Here is a 17,324-nt window from a genome sequence, read left to right as displayed (position 1 = left end):
AAAATGTGAGGGAGCTTGCTTATCGCAGAAACCGCAAGTAGGATGAACACAAGAATGTAATCTATTAGCTGCTGTTGCTGAGCTAGCTTTGAAGCTGCTGGATATAAGTTAGAGCCTGCTCTCAATAAAGGAGAAGATTTCTGCTATCACTCACATTGAGTAGGACTGATTTCTTCCCACCCAGCTGAGAATTGGACCCTGGGTTGATCGCCGCATGAAGTAGGCTTCGAGCCTGGGTTTCAGGCTTTGGGCCTGGGTGTTTCAGACTTAGAGTCTGGTTTCAGGCTTTGAGCCTGGGTTTCAGGCTTCGAGCCTGGGTTTTTCAGACTTAGAATCTGGTTTCAGACTTAGAGTCTGGTTTCAGGCTTCAGGCCTGGTTTCAGGCTTTGAGCCTGGGTTTCAGGCTTCGAGCCTGGGTTTCAGACTTCGAGCCTGGTTTCAGGCTTCGAGCCTGGGTTTTTCAGACTTAGAGTCTGGTTTGCAGACTTCGAGTCTGGTTTTTCAGGCCAAGAGCCGAAAACTTCGCGGCACGGTACTGTTCAATATACTCATTAATGACCTTGATGAGGGAGCAGAGGGCACTGTCAGCAAGTTTGTTGATGATACTAAACTAGGGGGAATGACTGACACACCAGAAGGCTGTGCTGCCATTCAACAAGACCTGGACAGGCTGGAGAGTTGGGCAGAGAGAAAGCTAATGAAATTCAACAGGGGCAAGTGTAGAGTCTTGCATCTGGGAAAGAACAATCCCATGTACCAGTACGGATTGGGGAATGAATCGTTAGAAAGCAGCATAGGGGAAAGGGACCTGAGGGTGCTGGTGGACAGCAGGATGAGCATGAGCCAGCAAAGTGCCCTTGTGGCCAAGAAGGCCAATGGCATCCTGCCGTGTATTAGAAGGGCTGTGGGCAGTAGGTCGAGAGAGGTTGTCCTCCCCCTCTACTCTGCTCTCATGAGACCACATCTGGAATATTGTGTCCAGTTCTGGGCCTTTCAGTTCAAGAAGGACAGGGAGCTGCTGGAGAGAGTTCAGTACAGGGCCACCAAGATGATGAGGGGAGTGGAGCATCTCCGTTGTGATGAAAGTCTGAGGGAGCTGGGGCTCTTTAGCTTGGAGGAGACTGAGGGGTGACCTCATTAACATTTACAAGTTCATAAAGGGTGAATGTCAGGAAGATGGAACCAGGCTGTTCTCAGTGATGTCCAATGATTGGACAAGGGGCAACAGGTACAAGCTGGAACATAAGAGGTTTCAAAGAAACATAAGGAAAAACTTCTTCACTGTGAGGGTGAGGGAGCACTGGAACAGGCTGCCCAGATGGGTTGTGGAGTCTCCTTCTCTGAAGACATTCCAAACCCACCTGGATGAGTTCCTGTGTGACCTACTCTTAAGTGTTCCTGCTCTGGCAGGGGATTTGGACTAGATGATCTTTTGAAGTCCCTTCCAACCCTTAAGATTCTGTGATTCTGTGATATGTATTTGCAAAAACACTGCAAGTCAGGACCCAGAGAAGCAGTGCTGGATGCTGCAGCTGACCTGCAGTGTTCTGCTAGAACCTTCCCTGCTTGACTACATTGGTGGCTGCTACATTTGACCTGGCTTTTCATCCACATGTGGAGATCTAAGCTGATTTGACAGAGCAGTGGCACAGGCTGCCCAGAGGGGTTGTGGGGTCTCCTTCCTTGGAAGTCTTCAAGACTTGCCTGGACATGTTCCTATGCAACCTGATCTAGGTGAACCTGCTTCTGCAGGGGGGTTGGACTAGATGATCTCTAAAGCTCCCTTCCAACCCCTACCATTCTATGATTCTATGAATGGTGGGCTCCCTTATGACCCTTGAATTTTCAAGGTTCCTTCTGAGAGATGGAATTTGCTCAACAATAGAAGTGCAGCCCAAGATTTCCTCCCTCCAGTTGAAAGGTGTTGCCTTTGCTGGGGTTTTCATCCTGTCCTGCAGCTGGTTTGGACAGTGTCTCCCTGGCCTTATTGAGTCAACAGAGTTCTGTCTAGGAGTCAAGGCTTATCCAAAACCTCGCAGACCTGGGATCTGGATTAGATACCCAAGTAATTTTATTCATTAGATGAACTCTGTGGGTTGCTCCTGCTAGTGACATATTTGATCTATGTACTACAAACATGGAAGGGGTTAGCAGTGCTTCATAAAGCTGCCCGATGCTTCCTCCTATACAGCACTTCTGTGTTCTTTTGTTACATTAAAACTTTTCCTGTTTGGACTAATTTTTTCCCCCATGAGTTTTCTGCTGCCAGGCTGATTTTTATGTTTGCATTGAGTCAAAAGCTCGAGCAAGAATGGCTGATCTTTTCTTAAGACTGCAGGTAGGAGAAAACTGCTTTGTCCTTATTTCAGAACTGGAAACCCTTCTGCTGAAATGGCTTCTGAACTTCAGTATTTTGGATTGGAACTTAAAATAGAGGTGGGAAGTGATGGGAGGAAAATGCATGACTTCTGTATTGGCATGTTTTACTCTGTTCCCCTTAAAATCTGCACCGGTTTATAAATATTTGCAAGAAAAAGGCAGTAGGAATATGCACAGTAACCATTTATTTCAAGCAGCTAAAATGTCTCCTGCTTTCTTCCACACCAGGATTGTACAAGATTGAGAACTGCTTGGTTTTACCAGTTTGAGCAAGCTGCATTACCTCACAGGTAAAAGCTGTGATCAGGCCCTGAGTACAGATAGATAGATCTGAACTCTTGTCAAAAGTGTACAACAAAATGATAAGAGGTGACAGTTATAAGCTGCAGAAGGAAAAATTCTAACTGGGTCTAAAGAAAAAAAAACCTCCCAACAAAAACCACAGAAAAAGAGATTAATGCTGAAAGAGGCCTTCCAGGAGGCTGTGGAAGCTCCGATATTTGTGGTTTTTAAAATTGGACTGAACAAAATCCTGATCCACCTGATCTAATATTGAAGTTGGCCCTCCTCTCAGGTTCAGACTAGACAGATAACCGCCAAAGGCTCCTTCCAATGTAAGTGACTTCATGGACTGTGTTGGGAGTATGGAGATAGCACAGATCTGTGAGGTCTGTGACTAACAGTCACTGACTGTCTTCAAAAGCTCACTTTACCATCAGTACAAAATAAATGCCCTGGAAAAAGCTGCAAGATCTCTTTCTGATATGTTTAACTGTGTTGGCAGGTCCCACAAAACAGTGTTAGTCAAGGAGCCTGCAGCATGCAAATGATGAGTGGAAGGTTTCCTAAACTGTAGAGCCACTTGAAACTGTGGCACCAGCTTTCCTCCAGATGCTTTTAGCAATGGCTCTACTCTTTGTCTAGTCATTGAGTCTCTCTGTGTGTTGTTTTTCATAGTTGCAACGTAAAGAAAGCATAATCCAAGGGCAATAGTAATCCATACCTGCCTTCTCAAACACCTTGTAACCTTTAATGGCTTGAAAAGGTCTTTTGAGAAACTACTAAAGTGTTGCCACTTCTGAAAACTCAATTCTGATTTGAAAGGTAAACACAGCCTAGAAATTACCTTGCCTTTGTTCCCTATCAGCTACCATGGTCTCAGAATCCAATAGATTAATATTAGGAGGGAAGAACATGCTGAAGAGGAAAATATTGCTGACCCTAACACTTACAAACAAGACTTGTTTGTAAAAGAATTTCTGCTTTCTCCCTACTTCAGCATGTGAGCAACCTCTGGAAAGAAGCTTCCAAGAAATATCCTTATCACCAGCAGTGGCCTTAAGTATACATTGTTGAGGGGACATAAAATTTCCCCCAGGACACAGCTTATTTAGTTCTGCTCTTAAATCTGCCAATAAAAAATGGTCTCCAGACAGTTAATTTCTTTTCCTCTTTCATGGAGAATTACAGAAGCATTGCAGAGGTGAAAAGATCACAGGTATCACAGAGTAACAATAAGAACAAAGATTTTACCCACCTTACAATTGGTTTTTGTTTGACCTGCTAGGCAGTAGAAGCCAACTCCTCCTTGGCTACAAATGACTGGCAGAAGCAAAGCTGAGCTCGTCCTTCCTCCTGCAGCACAGCAGCCCTTGAAGCAAAGAAGGGCACTGTTTGTCTCCAGAGCAGCACCTTGCCTGCCAGCACTGGTGCTTCCCTGCTTGCTATCTCAGCTGCATCAAGACTTATGCCTCTTAGCTGGTACAAGTTGATGTAGTTAGTGCCTGGTGGTACAAATAGAAGAAAAACAGTTGTTGAAAAACAATTATGATTGCTTGACAAAGCACACCTTTACAGCCTTGGCTACAGCTATGGGCCTGAAAATGTGCTGTTACCACTGGGAAATAGGAGTGAAAGAGTGTACTTGTCTAAATCCAGCCAGGGGTTTGGAAGTAGGAAATTAAGGTGACTTCAGGCCACCTCCATCTGTTTCCAGTTTCCCTCTTGCAGTTCTAGTCCTTGCAGGTAAAATGTCCCCAGGGCAGGTGCAGCTTGTTTTGTGTTTTGTATTCCTGCAGCCCTGATGCAACTGCCTGGCTGCTCGCCTGTGTGCGCTGAGCTCAGAGGGTTTTGCATGTCAAGAATCAAAGAGTAAATCATGCAGTAAAGAGGAAACGTTTGCTGTTCCCTGGTTGCAGGTCTTCAGTGCTGCCTCTGGGCCTGGAACTCCATTGGCTGATGGGACTGTGGCCCTGACAGTCCCCCTGCATGTGTGCCACTTGTGTCACAGCTCCTGCTCTGAGCTTTTTTAGTTTAAAAGAAAACTGTCTGGACAGATGTTCAATGGAAAAAATCCTGAGGATGTTAATCAACAGCTATCTGAACATGAGCCAGCAGTGTGCCCAGGTGGCCAAGAAAGCCAATGGCATCCTGGCTTATATCAGAAACAGTGTGAACAGCAGGACCAAGGAGGTGATTGTCCCCCTGTACTTGGTGCTGGTGAGGCCACACCTCGAGGACTGTGTCCAGTTCTGAGTGCCTCACTACAAGGACATTGAGGCATAGGAGCGTGTCCAGAGACGAGCAACAAAGCTGGTGAAGGGTCTGGAGAACAAGTCTGGTGAGGAGTGGCTGGGAGAGATGGGAATATTTAGTCTGGAGGAGGTTGAAGGGAGACATGATCACTCTCTACAACTACCTGAAAGGCAGCTGTCGTGAGGTGGGCATCAGTCTCTTCTCCCAAGTAATGAGTGATAGAACAAGAGGAAACGGTCACAAGTTGCTCCAGAGGAGGTTTAAGCTGGCTATTATGAAGAACTTTTTCACTGGAAGGGTTGTTAGACACTGGCACAGGCTGCCCAGGGAGGTGGTGGAGTTATTAGCTGTGGAGATATTTAAAAGACACATAGATGAGGTGCTGAGGGACATGGTTTAGTGATGGGCTTGGCAGTGTGAGGTTAGTGGTTGGACTTGATGATTTGAAAGGTCTTTTCCAACCAAAACGATTCTATGAAAAGCCTGGACTCATCCACAGCAAGCAATGCTGGTATGCCAATAAAGGTGCAAGAATCACATCATCCAGTGGTTCTGCTGTGTTTGCTTTTAATTGTTTTAGAGACCGTTTAGCAAAGGCAGAAGAGAGGTTTTCTGCAAGGGTGACCTGAGGGTGGCAGCAGCTGCTCGCAGGACCGCGGGTGCGAGGCGGCTCAGAACCCTTTGTGGGCAGCATCGTCTCGCGAGCTGGTGGTCGAGAGAGCACTCAAAGGTCGAGGTGATACCAGATCACTGTCACACTTCGGGAGGCCCTGAGACCAGGAAGGCGACTTTGCTGCAAAGGAGACCTTTTGTGAATGTGATTTCTGCTTCCAGGCAGAAGGCATGATGCCCCTGTCTGTGTACTGAAAGCAGTGAGGTGCAGGATGATGTGGTGACCAACTCTGCCATGGGTTATGATGGGGTAATACCTGTCAGTGAAGAACAGGAGCACTGTGCAGGTTTGTGTCTGATGGCAAAGACCACAAATGGTAAATTGCAGCTGCAGCAGCACCCAGCTGCAGGTGTCTGACACCTGAGGAACCCAGGGCAGCACCACAGGGTAGGTTAGCAGGTACCTCAGTGCTGTTCTACTGCTGCTAAATCATAGATTCCTAAAACCATTCTGCAGCTATAAAGTGTCTAAACATGCTAAACACCTGCCTGAACCAATAAACTGCCCAAAGATAATCTCAGGTTGGTGTTTTGTTGCCAAAGACTTGCCATTGTGATTGTGATTAAAAGGCTGGAAATGCCCTTGTGTCTTTCTGCTGCTGCTGTAGGCATCTGTGGACCCCTGTCGAGGTGCCCAGCTCTCCCCTGCTATGGTAGAATGTGCCTGTGCACCTAACTCAGGGCTATGCTGTCTGATCACGGGGCAAGGCACTGAAAGGCTTAGTGCCACAATGCTGAGTTTCACTACACCTGTATCTCTGCAGCTCTGGCTGATGCTGGCATCATTCTCTAAGGCTTGCTTATGATCCAAAGGGGAAAAGCAGAAATGACTGCATAGAACCGCTCTGTTCTTTTCATTTCCAGGGCCAGCAGAAGACAGTAAGATCTTGTTAAGTAACTGAAGACAGCCTAAGGGCTTCTCTAAATTACAATGCCTGGTAATAGATTAAAGAAGTTGCTCCATCACAACCCATTATAACCTTCAGACATGCCCTCAGTGGTGGTTAAGAACATGGAAGGTCCCAACTCTATCCGTTACCAAGTCTGGCCACTTTGCATCATTCTATCAGGATCCAGGATCTTGGCATCTCATTTGGGAGGGCTGGAGTCCCATGGGACAGAATTAATTCTTGCTGCATTACAATTAGGCAATAAAATCCTGAGACCACACACAAAATTTCTTTCAGGCTACACTTCTCCTGAAAGCCTTGGTTAAGAACTGAGAAGGAGATGAACAATGCTTCAAGATTGGGCCTTTGTTGGATGTGCTCAGAGCTGGTTCGAGCAAGCCTGGCATTCTCCAGCTGCCTTTCCCTGCTGCCAGTGAGCCATTGTGCCTTAGGAGGGCTCAGCTGCAGAAAGAATGAGAGCTTAAGATACAGAGGTCTGACCTGCTAAGGAAGGTGTTTGAAGCTACTGTGTCTTGCTCATTTTCTCTCTTCAGGTAAGACAACTTCTACTCCACCTCAAGGTGCTCACCACATGAATAGCATACATCTCACCAAGGCGTATCTGTTACAGCACCCAGACCAAACCTGGCAGGGTTGATTCCAGAGTGGTGACATCTGAAGCACATTTCCAAGAAGAACAAAAGTGCCATCTGAGACAGGCCATAGGGAAAAGACTGGTAAAATATGCTGAAATGTTTGTTTGCAAAAGATAATTATCTGCCAAAGCAGGTGCTGCTTTCATTTCATTCTGCAATACGCCAGTCAGATAACTTCTGGTGACCAGAAATAACCTGCAGACGTTGTTCATTATTAGCCAAAGGTACTTGCTGCTCTGCTTTGCCCAATCCTAGAACCTACCAAGCTCCCTGGAGGTGGGACTGATGAGAGCTTGTGTTTGAATGAGTACAGCTTTTAAAAAGTCTCTGCAATTGGGGCTGATACACAGACAGGTTTAATGACAAGTTAAAATCATTTACCCAGTGTCCAGCCCATGGCTGCTACTAGCAGTTGTCAGTAGTAGGTGCTGTTTTGGGGTGGCTGAGGGTGGTTTTGCTGCCAGCTGGAATGAAACAAAGCCCTTCTGAACTTGAGCTTTGAAGTTGGCCTGGAGACTTTGGGCAAGGAGTCTGCAAGTGGGACCCGGTTGCTCCCTGGATGGCCTCTCAGCAGACTGTGGGAGATGTGAGGGGTAGCAGGGGAAGCATTAGATGGGATGCTCCAAGCCTGAGTGCAGTCATCTGCTGAGATTTGCTGCTCTGTGAGCAACCCAGCTTGTACTTGGCTCCAGGCACACCCTAGTCTTGACACTTCTCATCCCTGAGAAAGGTGGTGACTGCTACACCACAGTCCCTGCTGCTTTTTGAACTCTGAGGGAAGTTTGGCTGCTCAGATGAACAACCTGACTGGAATGCCCTGCAGAGGTAGCTCCCTCCTTTCCCACACTGTACTCTGTACCCAGGCATACAGGCTCCACCTGAAATGCCTGTCATGTCCCCGCAGGAGCTGTCTGGAGCCACTACAGGCTTCCATTAAGCCCTGCAGAACCCTTTCTCTCCAAATGGTGGTCTGCACCCACTAGAAGAAGATGCACTCTTCATTACTGTGCTTTAGTCATGGGGCATGTACAGGGAAATAGGTCAGGAAGCAAAAACTCAGGAGATGGGAAGCAGGATGAGAAGTTGCAGTGAGCAGGTGTTTCTCTTAGACTGGAAACGAGTTGCTGGGAATAATGTGCTCAGTGCTGAGTCTTTTGACACTCCCCAGTTACTCCTCTGTCCGTGGGAGCATCCCTCCTGCCTGTGGCCAAGGCTGTGAGGGGCTGCAACCCCATTAGGGTCAGGGCATGGGGACTCACACCAGGCCCTGAACATAGTGGAGCAGAGGAGCAACAGAATTCTTTCAACCAGTCAGTATTCAAAGTTATTTCTCTCTACCTCCTCCAGCTCCCCAGATGATTTGCAAAGCCAGGAACCTTATGGCCCTTTGTTCCTATGGCCTTTGATTCAGAGAATTCAGCAGGTAGTTTGTAACAAACAGCAGTTGTGCCGGTGAGATGTGGTGATAAGAAGCTCCGCCCTTTGCACTGCCTTGGAAAGAAGGCAGCTGAAGGCTGTCCTGGTGCACTGTGGCCATAACTGCGGGCCAAGTGTGGTGATACTGCCAGCTAGATCCCAGCCTGGGAGCAGTGGCTTATTTGCTGCTGCTTTCTGACACCACTGGGTCCCCATGAGAATCCACTCCAGTATTTTCCCACCACCGCCTCCAGATTTCCACCTAACGCTGCTGTGACTGGTCAGGCTTCAGGAAGACAACTTTCAGTGATGGTTTGGCAGGCCATCATCTGTAAAGTGTCTGTCCTTTTAGAAGGGGAGTTCCGTATTTGTGTGAGAGGAGGCCTGCAAAGAGATGCAGTTGTGGTTAATGATGTGAAAGAGAAACTTACTGAAAGTTACATTCACAATCACTGGTAATGCTGGTGCAGGCTCCTGAGGTGGCTCTCTTTGCACTGTGGGCCAATAGAAAGAATCTACAGCTATTAAGGTTGTCTCAATCCATAAAGTGCACCTTTATGCTCCAGTATGTGACACCAGGTTGGGGCCTTAATCCCGAACAGTCCACCTTTGTGCATATCCCTATTTCCTGGAGGTCCACTGGTTACAAACACTCCTTGGGCTTCCCAGTGATGTAACACATTGAAAATTAATTAATGGTGAAGTAAATCTCTGCTCCTGATGTTAACTATTTCAGCAAAGAGCAGGTTTGCTGGCCTCCCATAGCTGGTGATGCACAACAGTGGGATATGCTTTTCAGTGTAAAGCAGTTACTGGAGGTAAATCAACTACATTGATTGCAGAGTCTCCTGTTTTGTCTCAAATGGAAACGCTGGAGCCAGCTTCTTTTCTTTTCAAGCTTTAGGCTGGCTGAGATCACTCTCTGCTAGCTTTGTTTAGCTAAGTTTTTCTAGTAACAGATGCACCTCAAAAACACAAGGTTGCAGACATGCTGAAGCATTAAAAGACACCTTAAAAACCTGTCAATGCTAAGTCAGGTGGAGGGTTTCAACTTAATATTGCTGAAAGTGATTTTTAGGGTGGGAAGCCACATTGTACCCACTTGCGGATTTGGGAAGCTTCAGTGCTGAGGGCTCTGTTGCTGTTGTAATATGGGGGCTGCAGACTGCTCTTGCACAGACAGTATGTGTCAGCATGGCAAAAACTCATGACAGTTGTGAATTTCCTTGCCTCGTGGGTGGACATGTCTCGGGTTGCGGTTGTACAAACTCGGTGACATAAGGCCAGCGATTTAGGTGTCTTCCAGAAAGGCTAGAAAAGCATCAATTTTGTGCTCTGAAATTCCTTGTAGTTTGCTGTAGTGGACACATTTGGAGCCAAGGTCTGACTGGGTGGCTCCATCAGCATTTTAAGAGACCGGAAGAGTTGCTAATTGTAACTGCATATTTTGGCATTGAACCTTCTCTTCCTGCCTGCTGAGAGTAACCTGTCTGTTGGTCATGCTGTCTGTCCAGCCATGGATGACAGTCTCAGGGAAAGCGTCGAGGTAGGTAACGTTTCCTTTAAAGACTTCTGAGCTCATGAGAATGAGATAGTGCATTCCCATGTGGTTAAGTTATACTCTTACAAGTCCCAGCTAGAAGTGTTAGGAAAACAGCCTTTGGTTGCTAGGAGGTGCTGTGTGGGGATTCATTAATCAGGATGGTTGTGCCTTCTGTTTGCTATCATTGCTGATATAAAAGTGAAGTGTCCAAAGCTGAAAGTTGTGATGGACTCTTGTTGAGCTGAGAGCTTTGCGTACAGAAACACACATTAAGACAGTTGTGGCAAATGTTAGTCATTACAAAACACTGCACAGAAAAAAATACCCGAAAAGTGAGGCCCACAAGAGGCTTTATCTGCTCTAAGCTGTTCCTCTGTCCACATTGTTAACAGGCATCAGTGACACAGAAACAGCCAAGATTCTGCTAGTACAAAAGCCTTTTCTCTTCCACTCCATGTGGAAAAGAGGCTGATACTTAGTTCAAAGATTTTTTAGTCTGGTTTTGAAGCAACATGCTAAACTCCCTTAACGCGTGAAATATGAGATTTAGCTTGCTTCGTGCAAGAGCAGAGGATCCTACTACAGGTTGCAGCTCTTTTGTAGCCAGTTGAGCTGCCCATATGATCATGTTCTGATGTATTTATATCAATATGGTCCAGGTTAATCGCTGGGAAGTAGGTGGGATGACCCTGTCAGCAGATAAAACAGAAAAGCTGTGAGGAGAATGGTAAAGCCTGATGGAACTTGGAGCAGTCTTTTCAACTAGATGATGATGTGTACTCAAAGCCCCAACTGTAGAAGACACAAGGCAGTCTTTACTACACTCACACAGAGAGCTTTTTAAATGCTTATAGACATTAAACTCATTGGACAAGTGAGCTTGCTGCTGCTAGCTGTCTCCAAGCATCCATTCCCTGGGAGGTACTAGCCAAACAAAAATATTTCATTTCCCCTCAGCCAAAGTCAGACATTTCTTCCTCTTTGAGAAGCGTGTAGGTGTGCAGGCACAGTGTCCAAATTCCCAGAAGCCCTGATCTTGGTGACACTGCACAATGAGCTCAAAGAAAACAGGCCCCAGGGGTCCCGTATTCAGTATGCCCTGAACTGGGATGGAGGCCCTGATCCTGCAACCCACAGAGCTCACACTCCTCGTGATCAATGCGTGTTAAGTGCTGTATGGGGTTGGGATTCAGAGCCCCCTACCCAGCAGTGTTTGGTGCCTGAACAGTTCAGTGGGTGCAATCACAACAGCATGCCCAGCACTTGGGACAGGTGTCACGAAAGGAGAAGGCTGGAGCTGAAACTGAGCATGTGAGCCCTTCTGGTGCAGTGTAGGGTGAACGTTGGGAACTAACCTTGCAGAACAGGCCACAAAATCAGACCTAGCCTATGTGTACTTCTGTTATCTTGATCTTCTTTCAGCCTTGAAAATAGGGGCCCTATACAGAAGGTAAGGCAATCCTCTGTGTAATAGTCAGGTCCTTACACCATTCATTCATAAGACAGCTCCTTATCCTGAGGAATTCAGATCTGCAGCTTCCTCTTGCCTGAACTCTTAGTTTATAGAAGAATTGCAGGTGTCAGGGAGCAACTTCTTGCCAAAACTGACACATTGGGCTGATAATATTAGTGGAAATGGTCTAATAAATAAAAGTGGGAATGTAGTCTAGTGGTTAAAAGAGACAGTCTGGACAGACAGGCTTGAGCTTCCTCCCTGGGCTCTGCATTGGTTCCTTGGAGATACCTTGTGGCAGCAGCAGCTCAAGGAGCGTATGGCTCCAAGTCCCTTCCAGGAGAAGAGAGGAGTAAACACTGCTTTCCCATTTCCTGAATGAGTGCTCTATCCACAAAGCTGCTGTGAAAAACTTGTTGAAATTCATCCTCGAGCTATTTTGGGATGGGAATAACTACTGTTTGGGGTGTTCTTTTGCTAAATGGATGTTGCTGAATACTTCAGATATGTGCTGGGAATCCCTAAGGGACAAGGCTATCACAACAGCAAGCAGTTTGTGACTCTCAGCAGAGTTTTGATAATCTTGGCTACAGCAGTGGCACTTGAGGCTGTGCACAGCGCAGAGTTTCAAGTACCTGGGAACACTGTTTGGCAAAATCCTATGTGCCTATATCCTCTCAGGTGGACTGTTGGCCTAAATGAGGTTTGGTAGCTTGTTTTAGTAGTGCTAGTCACCCAAAATCTCCCTTGCATTGCACTTCAAGAACTCATGCATACGTTTTCACACTGTTGTGTCCCTTGCACCAGTGACAGACATGAGGACTGATAACAGTCATTGCCTTTTCTGCACTCACAATAACATATAGGCTGTAAATGCTAAATGTGATTACAGTCAGTTCCCTCTCCTATACAAAAGCTGCACACTTGCTTACTAGCCTGAATGTAGAAGATCCCTTCCCAAAGCCAAGATGGGAGGAAGGCCAAGCAGTTTTGTTTCCTCTGGCTAACAGGATGTTTTTCCCAGGAGGTTTGACCCAGGTGCTGCAGCATCATTCTCCCAGTTGCTGCCCTCACTGCTCTGCAGCCCTGGTGTACCAAAGCATTGCTCATGTTGTAAGCTGTTTTGCAGCCTGCAGTGACAACTTTCTGCTGTTTGTGATGAACAGGATTACTGAAATGTTGTGAGAGAGCAGCCAGCGGCCTTGCTGTGCAGGCAGCAGAGTGACGGTAAATCAGGCTGTGGAGTTACCCGTGCACTTCCAGAAAAGGAAGGTTACGCTGCTGCAGGAATTACACATTGTGCCACTGGTGCTGGCATCTCTCTTTGGGCAATGCAGCTTCTAGTGAAAGGTTTGCATAGGAAAGTTAGTATCATGCAAGCCTATATTTCATACCTGGGCTTCTTCTGGGTTTCTTGTGAATAGATAAAGTGACAATCAAGTGGCACTGCCAGCATCTGTGGCACAGTTTCAGGGCTTGCAGAACCTGTACTTCTAATCATTCTTTTAGTCATTCTTAACAGTGGCTCTTAATGCAGTCAGGTGCAAACTCGTTTTTGCTTTGTACCTCTAGGGTGTGTGATTGTGTCCTTGATTCTGCAAGCTGTTCAGGTTCCTGCTACCGAGATCAGTGGGCACAAGATGTCTAAATATTTTTCAGAATGTGGGAACTGTGGGACTGCTCTGCTTGCTGCAATTCAAATGCATGGAAAGATCCCTATGAATATTTCATGGCCTCAGGGACAAACTAAGATATGGCTGCAAAACTAGTCACACATATGTCTGCAGAAGAATAGCTGCATTGCAGCAGCAATGAAGAAATCCTGCTCCTAACCTATCACTACTTATAGCTGACAGATGCAGAAAGTACAGATAATGTTTTAGAAACAGCCTTTGCCCCAATATAGGTTTTCAGTTTTCAATATCTCTTTTAAATGAAGCAGAAATTACATGCTTATCTGCCCTCGGATTTTCCTCACTAACATTAATCAAGCACACTCGACTCTCTTGCAGATGAATTTGATTAGGATCGTGTATACTCTCAGGAACCGAAAATAATGAATCACAACTTGAGTGTACGTGCTCTTCTAGCCAACATTGTTGCTTGGTATCTGCTGCAGCAGTGAACTGACAGAAAACTGCTACAACTGGAATCCAAACCATTGGCAACAGGAGATGGTAAATGACACACATGAAATAAAGAAAGCAAGACCACACAAAATGGAAAAGCTATAAAGTGCATAGTTATTTAAATGACTCTATAATTGGTTGAAATTCTTTGTTTTCTGACATAGAAAGAGCTATAATGAAAAGCTTAACTCTGTCTACATGCATACAGAAATATCTTTGCGTACATTCCATGTGAGCCTTTGGCCCACAATGTTAGGTCTTCAAGCTTACTTACGCTTTTATAATGCCAACAGATTCTTCTGCTCATCATCTTTTACACTGAAGAAAAAAGCTGTCTTCCAAAATCAGATTAAAACCCATTTGAGCTGTGTTTCCCTCTGCATGTACAGGAGTGCAGCTTTGTGTGCAAATTGTGTTCCGTGTGCCCACAGCCACACGTGTAGATTCATGCAAAGCTCACGTGCACAAGCACCATTTGAGAGGCCATTGGGATGCAGCATTGCACCGCCTGTACAATGTTTGTTGATAAAAAGAAAACAGGAGAAAAGTGTCTCTGTCAGTTTATAGATATGCCATGGAAATGATTCTCACCTTCTGTCATCCTCCTTTTTTTGTGTGGGGGGTTTTTTTCGAGTTAGTTTTATTGTGTGGTAATTTTTATTCGCACTCATCCTGCCTGTGAGTTCCATGAGGACTGTGTGGTAAAAGGATGCAAGACTATATGTATTACTTGTTATTCCTATTATCATGACAACTGCCTGGGCCTTTGACAGATCTGAAATCTACTGAATAGTTTACCTAAGTGCCAGAAAATGCTTTTAAGAGGAGATGTAGTCGTATGAAAAAGGAATAATACATTAAGAAGTATCTGTATTGAGGTCATTCGTAATTTTTGGAAAAGTCTTGGAGAACAATATCTACATTTGCTCTAGTGTCATGCTCATGACACTGAGGGTCTTTTATTCTGTTGGCAGGCCTTATCGGGCCTGTATCGAGCTTTTATCGTGTTGTAAGGCCTCCCCCCCCCCCCCCCCCCCCCCCGCTGTGTGCACTGGCTGCAGGGCTGTCCCTGACCCCGCCCAGCTCTCGCATATTGCTGGGAGGCACTGCCCTCCCTGCTACACAATGCTTAGGTTGGAGCACTGTTTCCTTAGCTTTTTTATTTCTGCCATCTCCCCTGATTGCCCTGATTGGCAGAAAGTATCAGTTGAGATTTCCATGCTTATTCAGTTACCTTGAAGTCTCTCCCAGTGCTGTGATAACAGCACCAGGTAGATGCTGGGGGAGTTGCACAACTTCTCACAAGCTAAAATGCATGGCTAAGGAGGCACCTTGGAAGTGAACTGGTGAGACAGCATCTCAGCTGGCTGTGGGTGTGGGCTGGTGTTGCAACTCCCACGCTTACACTGCTTGCTGGGTTATGAAACACCAGAACTGCCTCAGGGGCAAATCACTGGCAAATATTGAGTTATTAGGGAAACACACAAAGAAAGGAAAGTTTGAAAAGCAGAAATGCATTTCATACAAGCTTTTAATGGACTTTTTCAAGCCCAGATGTGCCAGAATATTTCCACGGGAAGCTTTATAGAAAATGATTTATGTAAAGGAGTTCTGCAATCCTGGCATCTGCCCACTCCCAAGAGCTGTTGTAGCTAGTGACAGCTCTGTTCTGTGACTGGGAGCATCACCAGCTGAAAATTATCAGCTGTTAGTCTTTCTATAGCTCCTTTCAGAGACTCTGCTGGTAGTGAAGTCTCTTGCCATTTTACCTTCAGGACAGCTTTGAATTCCTCCTTTAAGGCCAGAAATCACTCAAGCATCTTATTTGTAACAAGCAGAAACACCCCTCCCCCCCCCATTTAGTACATTATTCAGACCTGTTTTGAGCATTCCTCAAATTCTTTCAAGGGACAGACTGAGGGACAGACGGGACATTGCAGCTCTGGGCTCTCTTTCAGCACTACTCTGCAATTGCTCAATGCTCTTCTCAAAAACCACCCATTGCTTTTTTCTGTTGTCCTTACCTATCTAAGATTTTACCCAGGTTTTCAGGTGCCCCTTGGGCTTACGATGCCTTCATAACCTCAGGGCTCTCTAATGAAATTGTGTCCTGTTCTTGTGGGCTGGGCTGCTGTGTTGCAGATCTGGCCATTCCTGGCTGCCCACTGCAGTTCCTGAGCTGCAGTCTCCTGTTTCTGCTACCACAGGGTGGAAAGCAGCTTTCTCCAAAGAGGGTGAGATTGAGGATCTGCAGGTCTGGGAAACACATCATCTCCCAGGGCTTCTGATAAGGTGTGTTCTGGGGCAGGCTGAGAGAACTGGGGTGGTTCAGCATGGAGAGAAGGCTCCAGGGAGACCTTAGAGCAGCCTTCCAGTACCAAAAGGGGTCTACAGAAAAGCTGGGGAGGGAGGTTTTACAAGGGCATGTAGAAATAGAACAAGGCATAATGGCACTAAATTGAAAGGGGCAAGATTTAGATTAGATGTAAGGAAGAAGTTCTTCCCTGTGAGGGTAGTGAGGAACTGGAACAGATTTGCCAAAGAAGATTTGTCTCCCTCCCCCATTCCTGGAAGTGTTCAAGGCCAGGTTGGATGGAGCTTTGAGCACCCTGGTCTCCTGGAAGGTGTCCCTGTCCATATTAGGGGGTGGAATTAGATGATCTTTAAGGTCTCTTCCAACCCAAGCCATTCTATGGCATTGATTTTGATTACATCTTTACTGTAATGTCAAGCCATACTGGAAAGAGTGTTTTTCTGGTGGCTATTTACCCTCTCAGGAAGGTGTAAAGAGTATATTTTCTCTTCTTCCCTGGCTCATATGAATTATTTCCATGAAAAGGCTAAGAAACATTGAATCCATACACGGTAACTAGAGATATTAGTGATGGTGTCAATCCTACTCTGACAGCATTCCCTGTATATCAGAAGAGTTCTCAGAATAAACAGGGTGAAACAGAAGAAATCTGTCAGCTTCAGGCAGTGACAGTCAACAAGGTGGCCTTTCCTTCCCTTCCCTGTCATCCTTGGAGCATCGTGTCTACTCACCCTTCTGACGGCTGAACTCTCAGACAGTGCATCATCCTGAGGTACTCATCGCCCCAGATATTTACACCCAGGACACATCACAGCTAATGTGTGTGTCTCTGCGTGGGATCTCCTTCCAGAGGGGAGAGGATACATGTTTATGCTTTGTCGTCAGAACATGATCATTGGGACAGCAACAAGGTGGCGCTGACAGCAGGGACCCCACTGTCACTGGGAGCCCCTGTTGCCAGGCAGTTCTCACTGAGCCATTTTTCCTGCTGATGCCAAGGGTGCCTGTTGAAGGAGCAAATGAATCTTCCACAGGAATCTCCTGTGTTGGGATTACATATGCTATTAATAAAAATTGCCTTCAACTTCTAAATTGAGATGCTTGGAACCCACAATGAATGCATTCTGCATTAATTAAAAAAACCCCATATTTTTTGTTGAAATTTAAATAGACACATGGACTTTTTTATCATGCATGCTATTTTAAAGCAGTAAATCTATTCCACTTTTTCCATTGTGGTTGTTTTCATATTTCATTATGTTCTTACAAAGGGAAATCTTTGGGCTTTTAATATAAAGGATTTTATGTTTCCAGGCACAGGTTTTCATGCCCAGCTC

Source organism: Colius striatus, chromosome 4 (genome assembly GCF_028858725.1).
Source record: "Colius striatus isolate bColStr4 chromosome 4, bColStr4.1.hap1, whole genome shotgun sequence".
In the NCBI taxonomy this organism is placed as follows: Eukaryota; Metazoa; Chordata; class Aves; order Coliiformes; family Coliidae; genus Colius; species Colius striatus.
The sequence above is the reverse complement of the archived record's forward strand: the minus strand, read 5'-3'. Positions refer to the sequence as shown.